The following is a 25,701-nucleotide window of genomic DNA, read 5'->3' on the forward strand; positions in this document are numbered from 1 at the left end:
TCACTCCCATGCTCTGAGCTTGGCTCGTTCCTGAATAAAATTGGGTTTTTTTTCTGTTTCCCGGCTCTTCCAGATCCCACCACCAACTTTTTGCCTGGATCGGGATAAACCTCTTCCCGCTCCGGAGCTGGATGCCTTCCACTCCCATTTAAACAACCCAAGCAGAGCCCACCTGCCAGCGAGCCCTCCCCGGGGTGAAGCCGAGGGATCGCGCCGGGAAGCGCATCCCGGCTCCCGGCTCAGCTCCGGGTGGGATCCGGGAGGGATCCGGGCGGGATCCGGGCAGGATACGGGTGGGATCCGGATGGGATCCAGGTGGGATCCGGGAGGGATCCGGGCGGGATCCGGGCTCAGCTCCGGGCGGGATCCGGGCAGGATACGGCAGGGAACCGGGAAGGATCTGGGCTCAGCTCCGGGTGGGATCCGGGTGGGATCCAGGAGGGACCCAGGAGGGACCCAGGAGGGATCCAGGAGCGATCCAGGAGGGATCCGGGAGGGATCCAGGCGGGATCCAGGCGGGATCAGGGTGGGATCCAGGAAGGATCCAGGAGGGACCCAGGAGGGACCCAGGAGGGATCCAGGAGGGATCCAGGAGGGACCCAGGAGGGATCCAGGAGGGATCCAGGAGGGACCCAGGAGGGATCCAGGAGGGATCCAGGAGGGACCCAGGAGGGACCCAGGAGGGATCCAGGAGGGATCCGGGAGGGATCCAGGCGGGATCCAGGCGGGATCAGGGTGGGATCCAGGAAGGATCCAGGAGGGACCCAGGAGGGATCCAGGAGGGATCCAGGAGGGACCCAGGAGGGACCCAGGAGGGATCCAGGAGGGATCCAGGCAGGATCCAGGCAGGATCCAGGCGGGCGCTGCGGGACCGGCACCGGCAGAGGGAGCTCGGGCCGGAGGCACCGAATTTTGGCTTCACTTTCGCAGGGTCCCCGCCCCAAAAAGGCGATGATGCGAGTGGAATTCAGGGAGCAGAATTCCAGGATCTCGTGGCACATCCACCTAGGGCAAGACAAAGGCCCAAAAGGTCAGGTTTGTCACCACGGGAAAGGGATTTTTAATCGGGATCCAGAGGAGATGTGTAAAGTGCTGAGTTAACCTGTGAGGAAATATCTGCAATGTCCCAACAGGCAGGATTAGGGAATGATGGAATATCCTGATCCAGCTCCAGCTGCTCCCTGGGTCCTGTCCCTGTCACAGGGGGCAGAGAGCGGAGCTGCCCCTCAGCATGAAGGATTTATTGTGAACATTTTACATGGAGATGAGGCCAACAGGAATGTGTTTCAGGGTATCCAAGGAACCAGGCTGCCACAGGGATGTGTTCTGTGGCAGGATAATCAGATTCCTTAATTTCTTACTGTCTGTCCTGGCACCTGGGATAGGATCCTTCCTGAAGGATCTCGAATCCCTGGATGAGCAGAAGACAAAAACCTTTCAGAGCCTGAAATCTCTCTTTGGGGCCCTGAGCAAGCTGATCCATCCCTGCCCGTGGAATGAGATGATGTTTAGTGTTCCTTCCAACCCAAACCATTCCATGATCCTGCAATTCCCCCGATTCTCTGCTTGGTGCTGCATTCATTTCTCTTTTCCTGGCGCTCAGCAGGTTGGGGCAGGAACGGGATGGGCTGGGATGGACACACAGGGCACAGCTGAGGGACCAGGAACAGTTGGGCTGCTTTTGTCACCTCCTGGCTGCAGATGATGCAAGGGAAAAGCTCGAGTGGCTCCTGTCACTCCAGACTCTGATTTGCCAACAGGCAGCTGGAAATAGCACATGGAGTGGGATTTATTAAGGTCCAACCACCCTGAATCCCTGAGGAATGCTTGATTAAGGTCTAACCACCCCGAATTTTCAAGGCAAGGACGGAGCCACGTGGGTCTCTGCTACACTCAAGCAAGAGGATGAACTGCTCTTCTCCCAGAGGCCACTTCTGTATCCACCATGAATCCCAAAAAAAGGGGGAAAGGTTGTTGGAAATGCTCCATCCACCACAGGGCTGTGTTGAGCTGGGTGCACCTCAGCTGTTCCTGCAGCCTCCCAATAAATCTGTGTCAAAATGTGCCCTCAGCGTGGCTGGCATAGCTCGGAGGAGAGGGATTAATGGAATTGTTCTCAATTCTGGCCTCAGGGAGGGCATCCAAGAGTTGCTGTGCCACTGTTAATGCCAATCTGAAATTATTTTTTTGGAGCTGTCCTGTAATTACTGTCAAAAGAAGTACTTAGAAAAGTCATCCCACTAGGATTTGGGCAGTGCTTGATTTTTAATGAGTGAGATTTGGTCCTCTGTGCCGGCTCTGAGAGGGCCCTCGAGGGCTGGGCCCTGGAAAAGAGCCCTGGAGGGGCTGGAGCGTGTCCAGGGCAGGGAACGGAGCTGGGAAGGGGCTGGAGCCCCAGGAGGGGCTGAGGGAGCTGGGAAAGGGGCTCAGCCTGGAGCAAAGGAGGCTCAGGGGGCCCTTGTGGCTCTGCACAAGTTCCTGGCAGGAGGGGACAGCCGGGGGGGTCGGGCTCTGCTGCCAGGGAACAGGGACAGGAGGAGAGGGAACGGCCTCAGGCTGGGCCAGGGGAGGCTCAGGGTGGACAGCAGCAGGAATTTGCCCATGGAAAGGGAGCTCAGGCCTTGGCAGGGGCTGCCCAGGGAGCTTTGCAGTGCCCATCCCTGGAGGTGCCCAAGGAAGGGCTGGACGTGGCACTCAGGGCTCTGGGCTGGGGACAAGGTGGGCATCGGGCACAGCTGGGACTCCCTGGGCTGCGAGGGCTTTTCCAACCCCTGGGATTTCAGGAATTCTCAAAAGCAACACAACCCAGGATCTCCCTGTCCCAGCTTTCTGTGCTGAGGGTTTTGGCACAAGGAGAGAAACCTGAGAGAAGTCAGAGCTGAGTGTGTGTCCTGCTCCAGACAGGATTTAGATTTTCCACCCGCTCGCTCCTTTGCTTCCTGCTTTTCTGGAAGCCAAAGGGAAAACTTCAGGCTTTCATCACCTGGGTGAGTCTCCCTCCATCCTGCAGTGTCAGAGCATGGTGGCTTCTCAGAACCTCACGAATGAGGTGGAAGGGTTATGAAAATAATAATTAAAATAAATGAGGAGGAGAAAATTCACCCAGTGATGGCATTCCAGAGGAACTGGATCTGCCTGGGAATTGAGGCTGTCACTCAACACAGCACAGAAGAGCAGGAAATATTAAAAAAACACATCCCAATGTTTCACTCTGGCAGCTTTAAAATAAAATGTTTTGACTTTTCATTTCAAAAACTGACCCAGATTAAATAACTCAGCAAAAAAAAAGCCTGACCTAAATGAACTTTTCCTTCTGGTCTTCCTGGTTTACCTCCATCCCAAAAATTCTGCATCAGTGGCTGCAGGAGAATGTTCTGATAAAACATTCCACCACATTTGGTCCTTTTTGTCCCTGGATACAAGACCTCTTTTATTTATTTCAATTTTATTTCTTTCTTTATTCCCATTTATTTCTTTATTTCCATTTTATTTATTTCTTTATTTCCATTGTAATTATTAATTTCCATTTTATTTATTTATTTCCAGTTCATGTCTTTATTTCTTTATTTCCATTGTATTTATTTATTTCCATTTTATTTATTTCCAGTTCATGTCTTTATTTATTTCTTTATTTCCACTGTATTTATCTATTTCCATTTTATTTCTTTATTTCCAGTTCATGTCTTTATTTATTTCTTTATTTCCATTGTATTTATTTATTTCCATTTTTATTTCTTTATTTATTTCCATTTCACTTCTTTATTTCAGCCTCATTAATTTCTTTCTGTTATTTATTTATTTATTCCTATTTTATTTCTTTATTTCCACTTTGGGTTTGTTTTTTTATCAGTAATAGAATTTGCAGGGGATTTCCTCATTTTTTCCATGGTGGTTTGGAAAGAGTCAAATGTTTATGGCCAGCAGAGGAAAAATGCTGGGAAAAAAAAAGGAATAACAGGAAACTCGTGGGGAAAGGGAAGGTCTCAAAATCCAGATAAACACCTAAACATGATTGCATTTAATAGCTCCTCATAAAACTTCTGAATATTTTAAATTTTCTGAATATTTTAAATTTAGTATCAGTGGTGCCAGGGATGGGTTATTCCCTGGAATCAGACGCAACCAGAGGTGATTCCTAGTGGGAAAACCAAAAACTTCCCACCTTAGGGATCTTTTTCCCCTTTTTTTCCTCTCCTAATGTGTGGAAAATCCCAGAGTCCCGCTCCAGCTCTTCCATTGGCAAGTGTCACCACTTTTCACTGCCTCAACATCTGCTCAGGGATCCGTGGCATTGCTCACAAATGGGATAAAACTGAACAGGATTTTCCCTCTTATTTTTTTTCTCCTGGATTTAGGCACCCTGATATGATTCTCCTGATATTATAATGAGGTCATGTCCCACTGCTTATTTTGTAGGATACATTCAAGGATATTCTGGAAAGAAATTAATTTTTTCCCTATTAATGTGAAAAACGAGAATTGAAATATATTTTTAGGAAGAAACTTTAGACAGAGGAGTAATGCAGGTAATTTAGTTATAAAAATTGGAATCATGGAAGCACGGAATGGCTTGGGTTGGAAGAGATTTTAAGGATTGTCCCATTCCCACCCCCTACCATGGCAGGGACACCTTCCCCTGTCCCAGGCTGCTCCAAATCCCATCCAGTTTTGCCTTGGACACTTCCAGGGATCCAGGGACAGCCCCAGCTGCTCTGGGGATTCCATCCCAGCCCCTGCCCACCCTGCCAGGGAACAATTCCTGCCCAAGATCCCATCCATCATTCCATCTGCTACAAACCCCACGAAGAGCTCGGTCAGGGCAATGGCTGAGGGAAAAACCCATCCCAAACTCAATCCTTCTTTTGATTCCAAAGGAATTCTTTGGGATTTGAGAGGATCTGGATGTTATGACCTTGGAGCAGCCTGAACCCAACGTGGGACAAGATTCCATGCCAGGGCCTCCCCACCCTTTCAGGGAAGAATTCCTTCCCAAAATCCCATCTAATCCAAGTGCTTGGCAGTTTGGAGTCAAGGGTCTGACAAGGGATAATCAGGAGCTCATCAGGAGCATCATCAGCTCTTCTGCACCCTTTCCTCCTGCGCCACTTTAGGGCAATTAATGAAACCCTGGTTAATTAAGTCTGAAAAACCTCTCTGGAGTATTGGAAATTTCCTCTTTCCTGCAAGGCAGGGGGAGGAGAGGGAAGTCTCTGGATTGGTGGGATTTTTGTTAAGCTTCCCTGTGAAAAACCTGGGATGGTGGAAGGTTCCCTGCCCGTGGCAGGAGGTGGAACTGGATGAGCTTTAAGGTCTCTTCCAACCCAACCCATTCTGGGATTTCCATGAAAATCTACCTTGGTGTCCAGCCAGCAGAGAGAGGAACAACCACAGAGGTTCTCCCAAAATGTGGGCGACAAAGTAAGGGCGAATTGCTGCAAAATGCTGGAATTGTGTCCATTTATTTGCTTTTATTTCTTTGTACAAAGTCAGTAATTCCCTTATTCCCTTTCGAGCCAGAGAACAAATTTTTTTGAAAAAAGCCTTTACAAAACACAACTGCAGCTCATACATACATGCAAAATAAAAGATATTTTAGCTCCATTTTACTTTTGTCCAGACATTTCTGTGGCCTTCAGCAGAAATCCATCTACGGGAGGCACGTTCAAGGCTAATTAAATCAAATATTCAAATTATCTCCATCAAAGCCGAATAGAAGTGATCAACACCAGATTTCCTTCTGTGTTACTTAAAACTCGTTGCATTTCTGAGTCGTTGGGTAATAATGCATACTGCACACAGTTTCTGTGGGATTGAAATATCATCCCACGGACAATGACATCATATCTTAGGAAAAACCTCAAATAGCAATTCCAGAGGGTAGGAGTTACCCAGTCATGTCTTGATAGCAGGGCCTGGACAACAGCCCTGGAATTGTCTAAGTTAAGGAATATTTGAGAAACAGCAGTATTCTTAAAAAAAAAAAAAAAAAAATCAATATTGACTTATATGTTTTTAATCAGATTCATCTGCTCAGTTTCCATCCTTGGGCACTGCTGAACGTCGGGCACAGGTGGGAACAGCTTTCCTGGGAATGCAGGTGTGGATTTTCCAGGTTTGTACTCACTTCCGTGGCAGCGCAGGGATTTGGGTGCTTTCTGAACCCTTTAAGAAATGATTGGTCCCAACCCAGATCACTCCATGATTCCATTGCCCAACAAGCAGGAAAACCTCTGGAATGAGGCCAGCACTGCTATTCCCGTTTTTCCTGATGCTGAAGCCCCCTGAACCGGCGGGAGCTGAGTCAGGTTCTTCCTGCTGGAAGTTGGCAGGGAAGAGCCATCCCCCTTTTACACGCAGCACATTTAGAAACATCCAGCAGCCAGGCATTTTTCCCTTTCTTCCCAGTGATTAAATGTCCATGAAATGTTTTCATTTATTTGGCGCCAGAGTAATCAAAATCAGTCGGAACCGTGGTGATGAAGGGAAGGAAAACAAGGAAAACAAGGAGGCGTGGGATTGATTGTGCTTCTCCTCCTAGGAGCTGGCAAAACGTCTCCCTTGCAGACAAACATCTTCTCCAGCTGGTAATTATTCCCAGTCCTCGTGGCCTCTGTCCATCCAGGATGAAGCTTGAAAAGCTCTGGAATTGCTGTGGGAGCGTCGGAGCCGGCGTGTGCGTGACTCCGCTGAGGCGGGAGGGAGCTGCTCCCAGAAAACCTCGCTGAATGAGATTTTCCTGCTTTCATGTCTGCCCCAGTGCAGATTCCGGGTCAGGCCTCCTGATCTCCAGCATCCGGTTGGAGCGGGTGTTTTTCACAACAGCCACACAAAAATATTTCCACTCTAAGCCTTCAGCGGCTCCGCAGAGGCAGGGGAGGGGGATGAGGTCGGACAAGGGAAAAAAACACCCTTGTAAACAACAAGAAATCCTCCAAGTTTCTCTGCTTTTCCATTAAAACCCCAACATTTTACTTTCACCTCCTCAAAGCCGGATGGATTTCGAGGACGCTGATTTTGTTTGCGTTTTCCCTCCTATCTCCCCAGGTTTTCCCAGTTGGCCTCGTGGCCACAGAGGGCTGCAGATGTGGCTCTTCCTGCTTTTCCCCAGGAACTGCCCAGGGCATTCCCAGCTTCCTCCAGGAAAAGGCACAATCCAGGTACTGCAGCTCTTGAACCACTCGGGATCAGCTGGGAAGAGCTGGAAGCTCAGGGTTTTCCTAAATTAAAAACCCAAACCAGAACTCAACCACTGAGGTCAAAAAATTAAAACCATTGAGGGCAGTGGTTTTAAATGGAAGGAGGGCAGGGCTGGGTGGGGTATTGGGAAGGAATTGTTCCCTGGAAATATCCAAGGCCGGGCTGGAGAACCTGGGACAGTGGAATGTGTCCCTGGCCCATGGAATGGGATGATCTTTAAGATCTCTTCCAACCAAACCATTTGGGGATTCTGTGGGAGCTGCTCAGGGAAACTGTTGAAGCAGCTGGCAGACCTCCTGTTGTTTTACACTCCAGCCTGAAATCCGGATGGATAATCCAGGATAATTTCTGTGGAAGGACTTTTCCAGCACTATTGACTCCAGGATTGATGCCCATTTACGGACAATTGACTTTACGTCCTCTCCAAGGATAAATCTGGCAAAATATACACTCCAGACTGGGATGTTTTTCCTTTTGATGGACTCCTCTTGGCAAACCTGGATTTTGGGGACTCCAAACTCTGTCCCCACATCTTTCCAAAACCCCTGGGGGTGACAAAGATGTGGGGGACAGAGCAATGACTCCACTTGTCAGCCTCCAAAGCTGAGCTGTTTGCAGACAACAGGAAAACTGGCAAATCTGGGTAAATAATCTGTGTTAAGGTGCCCAAAATCGAAAAGAAGCTTTAATTAGGTTTGTTAATTAGGTTTTAAAAGGTGAATGAAGCTTTTTTTGTGTGTGTGTGACAAAACAAATAAAAAAGAGTGGGAAACTAGGCAGGCTCCTAAACCTGTAGGACCATTCAACCCCTTTTCCAGGCCACGTGACAGTGGCTTGCCAAGTTCTTTCAGATGTTTACAGACAGAAATTCAGTTTATTTACATTTCTCTTAATGCATTTTCTAACTGAATAGAGAGGAGTTAAAAAAAGGCCACAGCAGTAAAAATTAAGACAAAGGAAAGATGGCTCCTCTGGAGGGTCAGGCATTCAAACCTGCAGGATTTCAGGCCAGGGACATCTGTTCCATGCTCCCCGTGCTCAGCTGGAGGAATTTTTCAGGGAAACTCCCTCACTGGGCTAAGCTCCTCCAAAACCTGCTCCAAAGCTTTGTGCTGCTCAAAAATTGCCTCTTTTGCTGGGAGTTTGAGATCTGTCAAGGTAAATGACATTTATTTCTGGGTACTCAGGGAAGAGAAAGCCGAAAAACTTCACCACAGAGTTCTGAAGACTCCAGGAGCAGACTGGGGGCAGAAACCCCACCACAAACTCTGCCTGAGACTTGTTTTGAGTATCACAGAGCTTTGCACTTTATGGTTCTGCTGCTTGATCTGCTCTGCAGTTCCTCACAGGCCACCTCTCCACCAGCTGCCATCCCCTGGAGCCCTCAGCAAATTTTGAGGAGACCAAAAAGGATTTCTGGCCACAAGAAAATGGTTTAAATTTGGGGAGTTGTGTCTTATCTGCATTTTTTACCACACAGACAGTAAACAGCGCTGGCTGTGCTGATTTGAAAGTCTTTTTACTGCTCTGCCTTGGTTCCTACACAGCAAAATGCTCCTGCCTTGGACAGGAAATCCATTTAAATTCACCTGGAAAGTGCTACTTGTCAAATAATTCATTTTAAAGGTTATCTATGGGATGTTTAATGCTGTGGGGGCAGAGTTAACTGCAGTTTGGAATCCCACAGATTATCCTGGAGAGTGTTAAGTAGTTAATTAAAACAGACATTTATAAGCATCTAATTAAAACTGCAACTCGAATATATTCTGTTAGTATTAGGGACTCTGAATCCCGGAGTGGTTTGGGTTAGAAGGGATTTTAAGGATTCCAGTGCCACCCCCAGCCATGGCAGGGACACCTCCCACTGTCCCAGGAGCTCCCAATGTCCAGCCTGGCCTTGGGCACTGCCAGGGATCCAGGGGCAGCCCCAGCTGCTCTGGCAATTCCATCCCAGCCCCTGCCCACCCTGCCAATGTCCCTGTCCCATCTGACCCTGTCCTCCTCCAGCTTAAGGCCATTCCCCATTCTCCTATCACTCCATGTCCTTGTCCAAAGCCCCTCTCCAGGAATCTCCCAGCCTGGGAGATTTCCTCTGGCTGTGTAAAAGCCCAAACCAGCAGCATTTAGTTACAGTCTCTGTACTCAGAGGGCCCCTGCCAAGCCCAGGAGCTCTGTCAGTGTAGGAGTTGTACGGACTCCAGAAGTGACTCCACAGCTGCTTTCTGCTGAGCAGGCCCTGGGCAGGGACAGGGGAGTAGAGGGTGCACGGCTTTAGCCCCAGGGGCAGCTGCAAGGTCCTTCTGGTGGAGGTTTAGTGTGCAAAACACAAGTGAGGATGGTGAGAAAAGCCTTTGCAGCACCTTTACAGCCACAGCAAGGCTGGGAAGGAGCAGCCGCTGCTCCTCAGCCACGCCAAACTCGCGCTGCCTTCCTAACCCAGCCCGGCTCCCCGGCCATGGGCAGCGGCAGAGAGGGACACGAGGTATCAGAAATACAAAATATTCTATTTCCGTGTTTTTATAGCATGGGCTGTGATGTAAATATACAATATGTAACAAAAATAAATTATTTGCTACTTATATTTATTGATTACATTTTCTCTTTATTTTTGTACTCCTAAATTCCTATTCTTATTCTTCTTACTACTCCTATTTTTCTTACTACTTTTCTTCTTTGTTTCTTCTATGTATTTTTAAATTCTTATTCCTATTCCTATTCCTCTTCTTCTTCTTCTATGTATTCTTAAATTCTTATTCCTATTACTCTTCTTCTTCTATGTATTCTTAAATTCTAATTCCTATTACTCTTCTTCTTATATATATATTTAAATTCTTATTCCTATTACTCTTCTTCTAAGTATTTTTTAATTCTTAATACTATTCTTCTTCTATGTATTCTTAAATAAGTATTCTTCATGTTCCGTGTCTAATTAGTCTTTGTCCTCTTTGTCTTAGTCTGTCTTCATTCTCTTTATCGTCTTCTTCATCTGCTACATCATCTTTGTTGTTTTTGTTTTCTTTGCCTTCATCTTCCTCTTCTTCACAGTCTTTGTCTTCTTCATCTGCTCTGTCGTCTTCATCTTCTTTGTTTTCTTGTCTTTGTCGTTGTCTCCTGTGCTGCTGTCGTGGTTTATGCTGAGAGTCTGTTCCAAGAGGGTGGGGGATCCCTTTAGGAGGGACACTTCTTTGTGGAGTGTCCTCTATTAAATGTGTCTCAAAAATGAGACAGTTGTCTTCTTCATCTTCTTCGTTTACTTCATCTTCTTCATTATCTTTGTCTTCATCATCTTCCTCCTCTGCTTTACTCCTCCGGCTGTGGCCTCAGGCAGGAGCAGCGGAACAGCGCCCGCAGCGCCCGCCTGAAGCGGGAGGGACGTCTCCTGGGGGCAGCCGGCTGCCTGCGGAGGGCCTGGGCTCCCAGCTGGGGCCAGGGGCCGGGGGGGCCGTGCGGGGCAGGCACCGGCCCTGGGCTGCACGGCTCCTGTGCCGGGCACTCAACCCAGGCCTCGCGAGGAACAGGGACCGGGAGCCGGTCTGCCGCAAAAACTCTCCATTTCTGGTCCTTATCCTCTTCCGGGGGCAGCTCCAGGACACTCACCTCGTCCCACTCGTCATCCTCTGGGCGCAAGGGCTTGGTCCCGATGCCGTGCTCAGTCTCCTCTTCCCAGTTCCCCTGGACAAGCTCCGTGTCACTGTCATCTTCCCAACTGGAGCGTCCCGAGGCTCTGCTGCCGTTCCCTCCTAACACACCTTGGCCAATGCCGGCTTCTTCCCAGTCGGAAACTTCGGCACAGCTGATGACATCTCTGTGGAACAGCCCTTGCTCGATGTATTCTTCCCAGTCTGAGGGGACTTGGGACCTGCTGTCTTCTCCCTGGGACAGTTCTTGCTCCAAGTATTCTTCCCACTTGGAGAGTTCAGGGTAATTCATCACTTTCCAGTGGAACACATCTTCCTCCATGCGCTCTTCCGTGTCAGACAGTTCCTGGGACAGCTCTGGGTCTCGCTCCAGGAAAGGCTCCAGGTCATCCAAGAACTGCCAAAGTTTCATTTCCTCATCAGAGTCGTCCAGTCTGTCCCGCAGTGTCAGCACTGACCCCGCTGCTGCCTCCTCAGCAGCTCCGGCCGGGGCAGCAGCTGCCGGCTCAGCCTCCATGGCACTGCCCAGGGCAGGAGCAGGTGCTGCCTCTGCTGCCACCGCTGTGCCCTCGGGGCTGGCAGAGCCGGGCCCCTCTGGGGGACAAGGCTGGGTGTCCTCCTCCTTCACTGGGTGCACAGGCTTCTCCCCAGTACTGGAGTTCATGCTGTCCTCCCACTGGGACAGCTCTTGTTCTCCCAAACCTTCTCCTTGGGTCAGCTCAGGGTCACTCCAGGACTCCAAGTCACTCACCCAATCCAAGGATTCCTGGCTGTCTTGCTGTGCCACCACTGAACCTGACAGCTCTGAATCGGACATGGACTCTGCCCACTCCTGCTGCTCACTGGGAGCCTGGGAAACGTCCCCAACTCGCACATGTACAGGGCCTTGGTTGTGATCTTGGCTTCTCCTGGCTCCCCGCTGGGAAATCTCTTGGACTGTCACATCTTCCAACTGGGAAAGCTCCTCATCACTGAAATCTTCCCTCTGGGAAAGCTCTCGGTCCATTTCAACGAAGGGCCTCTCCTCCTTCTCCTCAGTCTCTGTCAGTGGCAGGGCTGACCTGCCCACTGCCCCCGGCCACTGCCCACTGGGGGCTTCCAGCCAGCTGAGCAAAGGGCTGGGGGACCAGGACTTGGAGTTGGCTTTGTCCTTGTCTCTCGTCTGTTGCTTTTGGCACCTATCGCTGTCTAGCACAGACAGACGCAGGGAGCTGCTTCCTCTTGAGAGAGCGGCTCTCCTGGGACTGGGCACCCCAGGGCTCTGCGCCCCTTGGATACCCTCAGCCAGGCTGGGGCTCCCTGATGTCACAAGGCTCTCTGGCCACCACCGTGTCCCGCATCACAGAGGGCCCTGACCCCACGCGCCCGTGTCACAAAGGGCCACCGCCGGCAGCCCAACACCAGCGCAGCGGGCAGGAAGCGGCCCGGAGCAGCCCCCGGACCCCCTCGTGGCCTTGTGGCCTCTGCTGTGCCCAGAGCCCTGAGAGGCTTTGGCCACGCTGGCACACGTGTGCCAGCCCCAGCCCCGCACTGCAGAGCCCGGCCTTTGCAGCCTGCGCTGCGCCGGCCACGAGCAATTGGCCTTTGCAGCGACGTGCCAGGGAGCTGTGGGCAGCGGCTGTCCAGGCCACGAGGAATTGTTACTTTGAACTTTTCAATTTGTTTCTTGTTGTCCATTTTATTCTGGAAACCTTGAACTAAAACTGAGCAGCATCAATTAAAAATCAACAGCTGGGTCCAAGGCTTCAGGATCACTGTGGAACTCCCGCAGGACTCGCACGCTTCAGACGAGCACAAGAGCACCTCTGGTTCCCGAGGCTGCACGGCAGCACGCCAGGAGTAAAATCAGAGTTCCTCCTGATTTCATCGCCTTGCCGTGCATCATTTATCCAGAACCTCCTCCAAGTGCGCTGAGGGAGAGGAGACAGATCAAGTGTGGTTCTGGATAATCTGTTTTCTCTCCAACTTTCCCACTCCTGGCACTGCTTTGAAGTGCCAACCTGCAGCTGGGACCACACCTGATGTCCCCCAGGCCTCTCCTGTGGGCTGGAGCCTCGCAGGGCAGCTCCACCAAGAACAATTCCTTTTCCCATTGCAGGAGTCTCCTTTGGTGTGGAAAAGAATGAAAGAAAGAAAGGAGAATTGCTGCCTTCCCCTCTCTCAGGGCTGCAGAAGTGCCCAAACTTTCACCTGCTGCTCCCACAGAGAGGAACGCTGGCCTAGGGACTCTCTGCTCTTGGATATTGGGCAAGGGAGGGAGGAGACGCTGGGTTGTCCCTGGGGACACAAGAAATGGGTGAACATCTAGTCCAAATACTCTCATGTGGCATTTGTCACCCTTCAGTGATTCTTATTTGGTTTTGGAAAGCAGAGAGGAGGAGGAGGAGGAGGAGAGGGCCTAAGAAAGGCACAATCCTTCTGTACCCCCTGCCAGGAGGGGCTGGCAGGTGCGGGTGGGGTCCTGCTCCCAGAGAACAGCAACAGGACAAGGGGAAACGGCCTCAGGCTGGGCCAGGGGAGGCTCAGGGTGGACAGCAGCAGGAATTTGCCCATGGAAAGGGAGCTCAGGCCTTGGCAGGGGCTGCCCAGGGAGCTTTGCAGTGCCCATCCCTGGAGGTGCCCAAGGAAGGGCTGGACGTGGCACTCAGGGCTCTGGGCTGGGGACAAGGTGGGCATCGGGCACAGCTGGGACTCCATGGGCTGGGAGGGCTTTTCCAGCCTCAGGGATCAGGGATTCAGTGCAAGATATCCCAGAAGAAAGAAAAGCCAATGGCAGAGAAAGGCACAGCCCTGGAGCAGCAGAGGAGCAGCCCCAGGCTGGAGGTCCAGGCACGGCTGCTGAGCACGGAGCCCTGAGGGGCTGCCCGGCAGGAGCAGCACAGCCCCAGGGCTGCGGGGCTGGCCTGGCTGGGGAACACACCCAGCCCGGCTCCAGGGAGTGAACTCTGAGGGGTTTTCAGAAGAAACTGTTCCCTGGCAGGGTGGGCAGGGGCTGGGATGGAATTGCCAGAGCAGCTGGGGCTGCCCCTGGATCCCTGGCAGTGCCCAAGGCCAGGCTGGACATTGGGAGCTCCTGGGACAGTGGGAGGTGTCCCTGCCACCTGTGATGAGGGAGAGATGCCCCTGCCCCAAATAAAGAACAAATATTTTGTTTTTATATCACTTTTATTAAATTAATCTCTATGGTTTTGGCTTTTTTGACCGTGGTTGTATTTTTCTTCCCCCATGCCCTGTGTCCTACTTTTAGATTCCTCTCTCTGTGTGATTCTCTCAAATACAACCCTCTGAGTGAGGGTATTCCCTCAAATATAAAGACTCCGTAGAGGGATTACAGAATGGGCAACTTGTTCCTTTCATGTGGCTTTGGTTCCCATTATCCACAAACTCCTCATCCCATATTTTGCCTTTGGAAGATCTGTTTTCCAACCAGTAAGATATTTACATTTAAAAAGGAAGCTTATCTTATACCAAACACAATTTTATCGCTTCTAAACAGTGGCCAGACACCACAAATCTGAAATCCCTGCAGCAGAGGAGTATTCCTGTCTCTGTGCCTGCTCCAAGGGTGAACCCTTGCCTCTGGAATTTGCTTCCTCCAAGAGTTGAGCAGAGCCAGCCCTCGTGGGGCTGGAGGGCACCCTAGTGAGGAGCTTGGCTTTGGCAAGCCCCAGGCTCAGCTTAGCACATTGTTGCAGGGAGCCATCCAAAATCAGGGAAGAAAGGAGGCTGTCGGGCCAAAGTGGAAGTGTCTGGGTATTATTCCCTGGGATTGCCAGGATGTATTTTTAAATATGGAGAAATGCCCAGAAGTGGTCTGTTCCATGCATCAAAAAGGTCCAACCAAGAATATCCATGTGTGTGGATAAATACACATTCCTATCTGCATATCCTGTCCTGCTCCCTGCCCAGCTTCTCCAAAAATGATTAAAAATGAATGAGAAGGAAAAAATATCACTGTGTTGTGCCAATGGACCCGTGTTAATTGATCCAAATCTCTGGGATTAAACCTTTTGTACAGAGAATCGTGTTTGGGTTGAAAAGGACCTCAAAGATCACCTGAAGATCCCCAGGGCTGTGACTGCTTCATCCCTGGAAGTGTCCAAGGCCAGGTTGGATGGGGCTTGGAGCAGCCTGGGATAGTGGAAGGTGTCCCTGCCCATGGAGGGGGTAGAACTGGATGATTTTTAAGTCACTCCCAACCCAAACCATTCCATGATTCCATGGAAAGGACTGGAGCAATTTACAGCACAAATGAATTTGTCCTGACTTTTTTCCAGGTTCATTTTTAGGGTTCATGTCCCTCTCCAGCTTTTCTTCGATCTCCTTTGCTTGGACAACAGCAGGAGCCAGAACCCTCAGGTGCCACCTGGTTCCATCCCAGCATCTCCAAAATGAGGAATAAATGACAGAGTTAGGAAGAAGGAGGCACCCACCCACATTTTCCAGAAGGAATGGAGGCAAAAAGAGAGGAAATTGCTTTCCCAAGGCTGCCTGGGAAGCCTTGCAGGACTTCTTGCAGTGGCTGTACCCATCCTGCTTGGCCTCCTGTTCCTACCTAAAGCTTTGGCTCCATCCATCCATCCATCCATCCATCCATCCATCCATCCATCCATCCATCCATCCATCCATCATCCATCCATCATCCATCATCCATCCATCCATCATCCATCCATCCATCCATCATCCATCATCCATCCGTCATCCATCCATCATCCATCCATCATCCATCCATCCATCCATCCATCATCCATCCATCCATCCATCCATCCATCATCCATCCATCCATCCATCCATCATCCATCCATCCATCCATCATCCACCCATCATCCATCCATCATCCATCCATCATCCATCCATCCATCCATCCATCCATCCATCCATCCATCCATCCATCCATCATCCATCCATCATCCATCCATCATCCATCCATCCATCCATCCATCCATCCATCATCCATCCATCCATCCATCCATCCATCCATCCATCCATCATCCATCCATCCATCCATCCATCCATCATCCATCATCCATCCATCATCCATCCATCATCCATCCATCCATCCATCCATCCATCCATCCATCCATCCATCCATCCATCCATCCATCCATCCATCATCCATCCATCCATCATCCATCCATCATCCATCATCCATCCATCATCCATCCATCATCCATCCATCATCCATCCATCCATCCATCCATCATGCATCCATCATCCATCATCCATCCATCCATCCATCATCCATCCATCATCCATCCATCCATCCATCCATCCATCATCCATCATCCATCCATCATCCATCCATCCATCATCCATCCATCCATCCATCCATCCATCATCCATCCATCCATCCATCCCTTGGCTCCATCACCTTTGGATAAGTTTCCCATGGGATGTGTTCCTATTGTTGTTGCTGCTCCTGCTGCCGAGCTTTGTGTATGAAAAGGATTTTTCCAGCCTCTTCCTCTGCCCAGCGAGTTCAGTTGCAAACACAAATCCAGCAAAGGTCAGAATTTCACGACCAAACTGCAGCAGAGAAGAAAATCCTCGTTCAAAAGCAGGATGTTTGCCCAGGTATTTGCGTGGTCACCATGCAAATGACCCCGAGAATTTTGCTTAAGGGAATTCCAAATTTCCAGTGTGGATTCAAAGCCACGCCGCAACCAAGGTGGGGGGGAAAAGGGAAGAAAAGGAAGAATAATGAATAAATAGAATTGTATTTAATAATTTAATAATCCTTTCAAAAATGAGGTGGATGTTTGCAGGCTGAACCTGCGGATGGGGGAGGTGAAGGCCACCGTGACTCAGCTCTGAGCAACATCTTGAGCAGAAGGGAGCTCCTGCTCAGCCAGAGCGACGATAATCTGGTATAATCTGCTCTCCATCCCACTAATTGGATGTGCAGGAATCTCTTCCAGCTCCCAGAGGAGACCTGCAAAGCTCTTTGCCTTCTCCTCCCTCTCCCCCTCTCATCCTGTGGCAGCTCCAGCTCCAAAATTTCAGGGAACCTCTCTGTCTACAGGAGGCCAAAACTGAAATCTCCCCTCACCCCCGACTTGATCCAGGCTTTAATAGGATTCCCTGATTCCTAAAATGAGGATTTCTTTTCCCAAAGAAACTTGAGGGTGGTCTGATGGTAGCAAAAAAATCAAACGAGTATTTCCAGCCATCCATGGGGAATACTCAACCTCTGCAATCCTGATATTCCTTGGATCACCAGGGGCCACAGGCTGGATGCTGAAGCTGAGAGTGGAGATGTTCTAGCAGGATCCAAAAGTGCCCAGACTTTCTCCATAAAAAACATCATGGGCAGGTCCTCAGGAGAACCAGGAGGGGAAAAAAAATGGGAAGCAGCTGCTCAAGATGGGGTAAAACTGTGAGGATGAGAGAGGGAATGGAAGGGAAGGCCAAAATCTCTGTGGCTTCCATTTCCACAGGTTTGCAGCCCAGACAAATTTCCTTTTCCTACACTTCCAGAGTTATCTGATGCAACAGCACTGACTTTTCATTTGGCAGTTTTTCACACCAGATCTTTCAAACCTCTGTGGCTGGAGGGAATTGAGAGGAGAATTCCCTGTCTGGGCTCCCATTCCTCTTCCTCAGCTGGATTTGGCTGGAACTGAGAACTCAGGGGCACTTCTGACCACAGAACCAGAGCAGAGAGGACTGGGATGTGATCAAAGGGGGCCACTCTGGGTGGGATCATGGAAAAAAGAGGATAAAAACATCCTGAAGATTGTTCTTGGTGTAATAATAATTTTTATAAAGGGGTTTTATGTAATAGTAACCAATGAGGATGACGATGGGAGAGGCACCATAGCTCAGGACATTCCCAACTGGCCGAGGCAGTGATGGATTCTTGTGGTCTGGCCATGTTCAGGAGGACTTTGGGCCTGTCCCACCATAAAATGTGCTCCAGCTGGACAAATGAAATCCTTATTTCTCTGTTCTGTGGCTGCTCCTGCTGTGCCTTCCTTCTAACTCCAATTCCTTTCAAACTGACCACAATCCATGGAGTTTTCTCCTCCTTTGCTCAGTTTCATCCTGAGGAACATCAACCTCATGTCCTTCCTCCAGCTCCTGGAGACCCCTGAAGCTGCAGCTCTGTGGCTTTTGGATGGAAAAGGAAGCTGTGCCTAGCTGGGATGTTGTACCAGGAATGCCAGGCAGATATTTTAGGAGATATTTTAATATATCCTACCTCAGATCCCAGTTTTTTAGCTGGAATCCACTAATCCCAGCCACTTGGTTTCCAAGCAGAGCTCAGAGCATGGGCAAAACCGTGTCTGGCTGCAAGAGGCATAATCCAAGAGGGGAAAAATCTATGGAAAACCCTGCCATGGCTTTACCCAAAACCCACCTGCCCTGAGTCCTTTGCTGGATGTTCAGGTGGTACCACTGAGCTAAATGCTTGTTGGAGGAGGGGTTAAATCTCCCACTTTTAGGGGATGCTGAACACATTTCCAGGTAAAAAATGAGGAGAGCTGGAGAGTGGCAGAGTGGTGTCACCTTGGCTTGGTGACATTCACCCAGGGAGGGGCTGGAGAAGGAGCTCAGACCCTTCCTGCAGCTCCACTGCAAGTTTGACAAGAGACACGAGACACTCTGATTTGATTCCCAAACCAGATTTTTAAACCAGGAAAATTGGATTCAAGACCTCCCAGATTAAAAAAAAACACCACAGGGTCAGGATGTACCTGAACCTTTCTCAGGCTCAACATTCCAGCAGGGAATTTAAAAATCAGAAACAAGGAGTAACAGGCTCAGGAGGATCCCTGGCAGGCTAGGATCAGTATGGGGAGAGATCAGCTTCAAGCTGGGGATGATTTTCCCCTCCCACCAGCCTCAGAAAAGCTGGAAAATAAAGATTTTCAAAGTTTAAGGATTTCAAAGAGGGTTTTTTTCCCAAGATTTTCAAAGTGAGGTTGTTCCCTTGAGTGCTTGTCTCTGCTCTCACATGAGGTGTATTCCAGGGACTGAATTCTCAGGAGTTGAGGTGTTAATTAAAAATATATTCAGGAAGGTTAAGACTCTGGATTTTGCCTGGCAGCAGCTTTTACATCCCAGGAGGAGAATTCAGCTGCTCAGGAAAGTCCTGCGGGAATTTTTGCCTTCACCTTGATCCCCCTCATGCACCTGCCTGGTGAAAATAAGTGTTGAACTCCCTGTTATCCTCTGGAAGGTTCTGCAGGTCTTTGAGGACTGGGAATTTCACTGCTGGAAGGAAGTTTCACTCCCTGCTGCCCACGTTGGGAAAATGTGGAACCCCCAGCAAACTCCGCCGCTGCCCCTCCGTGTGCTCACCGTCATCCTGGGACATTCCCAGTGCAATTCCCTACCTGAAAACTCCCTGGCAGCTTTTCCTGCTGTTCACTTTCACTGCCAGTGAAGGCCAGCAGTTGCACTAAATAAAAAACCAACCCCAGTTTTATTTAAAACAACTTCAGAAAGAGGATCACGGCTAATAAATTGCAGATTGACGAATGCCAGCCTTGCCTGGGGAGTTCCATTAAATAAAAGCCACAGTTTAACGCTTCAGCAAAAAGATCTGGGCTACCACTGTGACAAAGTATGACCCATTTTTTAATCCATTATTTATTTTGTTGCCATGGACATCTTTAACTTCTCCCTGAATCAGTTAAAGTTAAAAAAGTTTGCTTTTTCAGACATATTCAGAGGAGGTTTTATTCAGAATGAATTAAAGCAGAAAGGGCTGCAGGAAAGAGGAGGCTCCATCTTCAGCTTTTCAGCTGCTGGATCTGTAAGTTTTATGGAGAAGCTGGATATCTGAGTTGTCCATCAAACTGGAAGCTGGATCCCTGGAAAGTCTGGAGAAAAGGAGGCTCAGGGGGGACCTCACTGCTCCCCACAACTCCCTGACAGGAGGGGCAGGGAAAAAATGAGAGGAAATGGCCTCAAATTGCATCAGGGGAGGTTCAGGTTGGAGACTGGGAAAGAAAATTTCCTGGAAGAGCGGTCAGGCCTTGGGATGAGCTGCCCAGGGAGGTTTGGAGTCCAGGGGGAGTCTGGATGTGGCCCTTGGGGACAGGGTTTGGGGTGATGCTGGTGATTCCTCCCTCCAGGAGGAGGGAGCCGGGTCAGGAATAATCACTCGGAGACGGAGAGTAATTAACCAAGTGTCTCAAGGCTGGGTCTGAGTTCTCAGAGCTGTGAACTGAGCGTGAAGCAGCTCAGAAATTCTTCAAGTTTTCCTTCTCTCCTCCCCAACTACAAGACTGGATCTGCTAATGAACCACCCCATTAAATAAGAGAGGAGTAATCCACAATGGAGCAGAAGGAAAAAAAATCGAGTGGTGCTGCTGGGGTGGCACTGGATGATCCTGAAGGGCTCTTCCCACCTTGATGATCCTGGAATTCTGTAAAAATAAAATCCTTCCAAGAGGAGCAGCTGCCTGTGACCATCACCGAGCAAGGAACATCACAAACCCTGCTGGGAGCTCTGGGAACAGCCGCTCCACAGGGATTGCTCTGCCTTACACTGAGAGGGAGCTTGGAATCTTCAGATGGAGTAAAAGCTTCCCACCAAACAGAATTCTACTCACAGACAACTGCACCTTTATTCCTCCCCTCCAACAATCTGCAGAGAGCTAAATTTGGAAAGCCTTTTTAAGGAAATGTAAGGATTTCTTTTTAAAGAAATACACACAGATGGATGCCTTCAATAATTTCCACAGGCTCCAGCCTAAAGCTAAAAATCACCTGTTCCCTTTTCCCCCGGTGGTTTTCCCTTAAAGCTGAGATTTGCAACTGGTGATATCCTCCAGTGAGTGACAGAATGAGGTTATTTGATTCCAGCAGCAAGGAAATTCTGTGTTTTATCACTCACCAGGGGCACGTTGTGTTCTGCTCTTGGAAGTTCGTATTCCTGTGTAAATGTTACAGGAACGAGGCGCTGAACATTCCTGGCCCGCTGGTGGAGTCTGAGCAAACTGGGATTTATTGGTGCATCCAGGGTGTGATGACAGCTTGCTCTCAGGAAAACCTGGATTACAGGAGCCCTGCAGCAGATGTGGAAAGCTTGGACAACACCAGCACAGTTGTCTGGAAAGGAAGGAATGCTGCAGCAGGATGATGATTATTTGTAAGTTCTCAACCATTCCTAAAGCTGGGATTTATGAGAGAGAGGGAGGAATCTTCACCAAGACGTCCTCACACCAAACAGCTCGACTTTAAGAGAATTGCTCTGTGAATTTGCTGTGTTATTTGGGTGAGCTCTGTCTCAGCATAGACACCTCTTGTTTCCCAGAATCATGGAATCATCAGGGTTGGAAGAGACCTTTCAGAACCCCCTGAGTCTCCTCTCCTTCAAACTAAACCCCAAACATCCCCTCCCAGAATGTGTTTTCCAGTCCTTTCCCCTGGTAACCTAAATTTTTGGTGCCCTTTGCCAACTCCATCTTAAAATGGAGCTTGAAAAGTCTCCCACAGTCAATCTTTGCTCTCTCAGGCTTGGGATTTTTTAATTCTGCCTCCACAATTAGGCCAGGTTTAACCTCCATGAGGAGGGAGCCAGGTCAGGAATAATCACTCGGAGACGGAGAGTAATTAACCAAGTGTCTCAAGGCTGGGTCTGAGTTCTCAGAGCTCTGAACTGAGCATGAAGCAGCTCAGAAATTCTTCAAGTTTTCCTTCTCTCCTCCCCAACTACAAGACTGGATCTGCTAATGAACCACCCCATTAAATAAGAGAGGAGTAATCCACTCTGGAGCAGGGCTGGCTGCCAAGGAGTTCAAGTTGTGAGGAGAAAAAAAAATCAAGTGGTGCAGCCCTTCAGGCTGTGAATGTGCCAGAACAGCAGCAACAACCCCAATCTGTTCTCATGGCCCAGAATATCAACCAGACACAAAGAACTTCCATTTAAAACATTTAACATTTTCTGCACGGAGTTTTCCCTGGAGAGAGCGACGTTTCTCGCGTCGTCAGTGGGATGGATTTTACACTTCATTAATTGCCTTGATCTTTTCAGCACGTTAGGCCGGGACATGACAACTTCATCTTGAGTTTGGCTGGATTAATGATTAAAACAAGGCTTTGTGCTCCTGGGTGTCTGCAGGTGCCCACAAACTCCTTCACCAGTCCTTGAAAGGTCAGATATTCCGTGTTCCTGCCACGGGAGCTGGTTGAAAATGGGTGGGTTCGCACTTTTTTAGCAGCAGGGTCACAAGGGAACTTTTAAAAGCCACGAAATTCTCCTGTGATGATCTCCAGGGTGGGAATCAGCCCCGCAGTTGGATCCGTGGAGCTCCATGAGCTGATGTTGGACTGATGGGGGAAAGGAGAGCAGAGGCTGAGACATTCCCAGTTGTTCCCAGGAGAACCTGACGGATCCGAACAATTCCCAATGCCAGGGGTCGCTCCCTGAAGCTCGCCTGGACCGAACCATCCTTGATATCCTGGATATTCCAGTGAAATAAAGATGTAGGGAAAGGTGAAGGCTCTCAGAGCTGGAAGCACTTAAAGCACCTCAGGCTCAGGGTTTAGGCAAGGAAGGTTTAATTTCACCCAACTTCAGCTTTGTAAAGCAAGAGTTGTTGGCTTGACTTCCTGGACAGTGAAGGGTGGGAGGGTGATTCCCAGACTCTACTCTAGGGCTCCCAATTCAAGGAAAACATGGACCTGTTGGAATAAGTCCAGGATGCTCTGGAGCCAGGCTGGGAGAGCTGGAGAGGAGAAGCTCCAGGGAGAGCTCAGAGCCCCTTGCAGGGCCTGAAGGGGCTCCAGGAGAGCTGGAGAGGGACTGGGGCCAAGGGCTGCAGGGCCAGGAGCCAGGGAATGGCTTCAGAGTAGGATTTGATGGGATCTTGGGCAGGAATTGTTCCCTGGCAGGGTGGGCAGGGGCTGGGATGGAATTGCCAGAGCAGCTGGGGCTGCCCCTGGATCCCTGGCAGTGCCCAAGGCCAGGCTGGACATTGGGAGCACCTGGGACAGTGGGAGGTGTCCCTGCCATGGCAGGGCTGGCACTGGGTGGGCTCTGAGGTCCCTCCCAACCCAAACCATTCCATGGTTCCATGATATTTCCCAGCTGAACAAAAACTGAACCATAAATATGGATATTTAGAAATTTCTGGAAATCTTTTTTGCAGAAGTCAAAGCCCTCTCTATTTTCCCCTTTCCACAACTTAGGCCAGAAATGGTTCCCCGGTACAGACCTTTATTTTTAATATTAATAGATCATGGAATCACAGGAAGGAGGGTGCTGACTCCTCTTTTAGGAAGTGTGACCGATTATCCCTCTTTTTATTCCAACAGAAATCAAAAGCAGGGATTTAGGCATCAAATAAATAGAAGCAAATAAAGCAAATGGCAGGAGTGACAGGAAGAGCAGAGAGAGAAAACTTTGGAAGTAAAACACAAAACTTGTGACCTGAATTATGGAGTTATGAAATAGAGTTGGAAGAGACCCACCAGGATCATCGAATTCCAACGGGATCATTTGGACTCAAACAAGCAGCATGTTTTTCCCATTTTATAGGATTTTCTCCTCATTTTTGCCAGCTTTTGGAGCTCCGAAACACGGCACGTAAAAAATAAAACCGAATTGGCATTTGCTGTAATTCCTGGCAGTGTACCCAAGACTTTAATCCGGGAGTGATTATTCAGTGGGAGTGCTGATGTTTTTAATATGTTCAAGGAAACAGTTGGAATATCCTGTAAAATGCAGGATCTGCTCCCTGATTCCTCAGGTGATCTGGGAAGCAGGAGGAGCAAACCCAGCACAAAAAAAAAAAAAAGTGGTTTTGGCTTTTTCCCAACTCCTCATCCCATTTTATGCATTTTGGGGCAGTCATTCCTGTCACTTCATCCTCCTCGATTTCTTCACTTGGAATTTGACTGGAAGCCTTTTGTTTGGGGTCATAAGTGGGTGCTGAGTCAGAATCCCACAAATCCCTGGTGGAGCCAGCCAGGACTGAGCACCTGCTCCGAGACGTTTCCTGTGTGGGCAGCCGAATTCGGGAACGCTTCAAATCCCGGTTCTGGAAAATTCCCGACTTCCAAAGGGGCTTAAAACTGGACGGCACCACCTCAGCTCTCAGCTCTGCTGCTGTTTGGTGTAAAAGCACCTCAACTTTGTGGGATTTAGGGAAGAAAAGTGGGAATCTGGTCCTAAGTCGTTAGTTCAGCCACGTTTCATCATCGTTCTCTTGCTGTCTCCAAGTGCTGTTCCCATCCCAGGTTCATGCTGGAAAAAAAAGGGAATAACTGTGGTAGTAATTTTGAAATATTTTTCACATCTCTCTCTTTAATATATTATTATTATTATTATTATTATTACTATTATTATTATTATTACTATTGTTATTATATTATTATTATTACTATTGCCATTATTATTATTACATTTTTATTTTTATTTATTATTTATTATTCTTATTGTTGTTGTTGTTTTGTTGTTTTTATTATTATTATTATTATCATCATCATCATCATCATTATCATTATCATTATCATTATCATTATTTCCAAGGAACATTATACTTGAAATCCATGAATTTTTGTCTTGCCTCCATATTAAAAAAAAATTTAAAAAAAAATTAAAAATAAAGGAAGAGAAGAAAACACTTCAAATTCCCAGGGGTAATTTTTATACTCCACAGAAAATCCTTTATAATTACACCAAAATTCCATATTAAAAAATTCCCAACCTATTCAAAAAAGGCATGGAAGGAAGGTGTGGAAGAACTGAAGGAATTTAGCCCATAAGTAGTAAAAATCGGCCAAAATCATTGATCCCAAATTGTGGGCAGGGTGATGGATGGGGAAAAAAAATCAAGGCTTGGAATTTTTCCAAGGAAAATTACAGAGATTCCTGAACAGGAGGCCAGAGTTCAGCTTGGGAGGAAATTGGAGCTCCTGATGGCTGAGGGAAGTGCAGAAAATGCATCAAAATAATCAATGGCAAAAGGATTTTGTGGGTTATCCTTGGCTTTCGGATAAATGCAGGATATTCTCTGTAATCCCAGAGATAAATGTGTGGCCAAGGGGTTCCAGTGCTGTTACAACCAAATGGAAGGCAAGGAGAAGGGAACAGGGATGAAATTCCACTTCAAAACTGTGACTTTGAAAGGCGGATATGAGGATTTTCCTGGGAAAAGGAGGAAAACTGAGCAGAAAATCCCCTTCCAGCTAAAGCAGCGAACCTGCCTTGGGAGCCATCCCTTGATGGGGTCAGGCCTGACACTGAAGTTGTGCTCCAAGATCATGGAATCATGGAATGATTTGGGTTGGGAGAGACCTTAATAAAGATCTTCTGCCATGGCAGGGACACCTGCCACTGTCCCAGGAGCTCCCAATGTCCAGCCTGGCCTTGGGCACTGCCAGGGATCCAGGGGCAGCCCCAGCTGCTCTGGCAATTCCATCCCAGCCCCTGCCCACCCTGCCAGGGAACAATTCCTGCCCAAGATCCCATCAAATCCTACTCTGAAGCCATTCCCTGGCTCCTGGCCCTGCAGCCCTTGGCCCCAGTCCCTCTCCAGCTCTCCTGGAGCCCCTTCAGGCCCTGCAAGGGGCTCTGAGCTCTCCCTGGAGCTTCTCCTGGCCGGGTGAGCACCCCCAGCTCTCCCAGGCTGGCTCCAGAGAAAAGGCTTGGAATGTCAGGAATTCTCAAAGAGGAATTTTGGACATCATCAGCAAAGCTCCTCCCCTCAGGGATGATGGTGGTGCTGGAATGAGTTGGGACTGGATGATCCCAAAGTTCTCTTCCCACCCCCACCTCCCTGGGCAACTCATTCCAATGCCTGACCACTCTTCCAGGCAAATTTTTTTCCAAATATCCAATCTGAACCTGCCCTGGTTCAGCTTGGCATGACCCTGCTCTCACCCTGCCATTTTCCACAAAAAAATTCTC

This window comes from Pseudopodoces humilis, chromosome 2 (genome assembly GCF_049639895.1).
Source record: "Pseudopodoces humilis isolate 2021_Gansu_Grassland_sample_001 chromosome 2, ASM4963989v1, whole genome shotgun sequence".
NCBI classification, from domain to species: Eukaryota; Metazoa; Chordata; class Aves; order Passeriformes; family Paridae; genus Pseudopodoces; species Pseudopodoces humilis.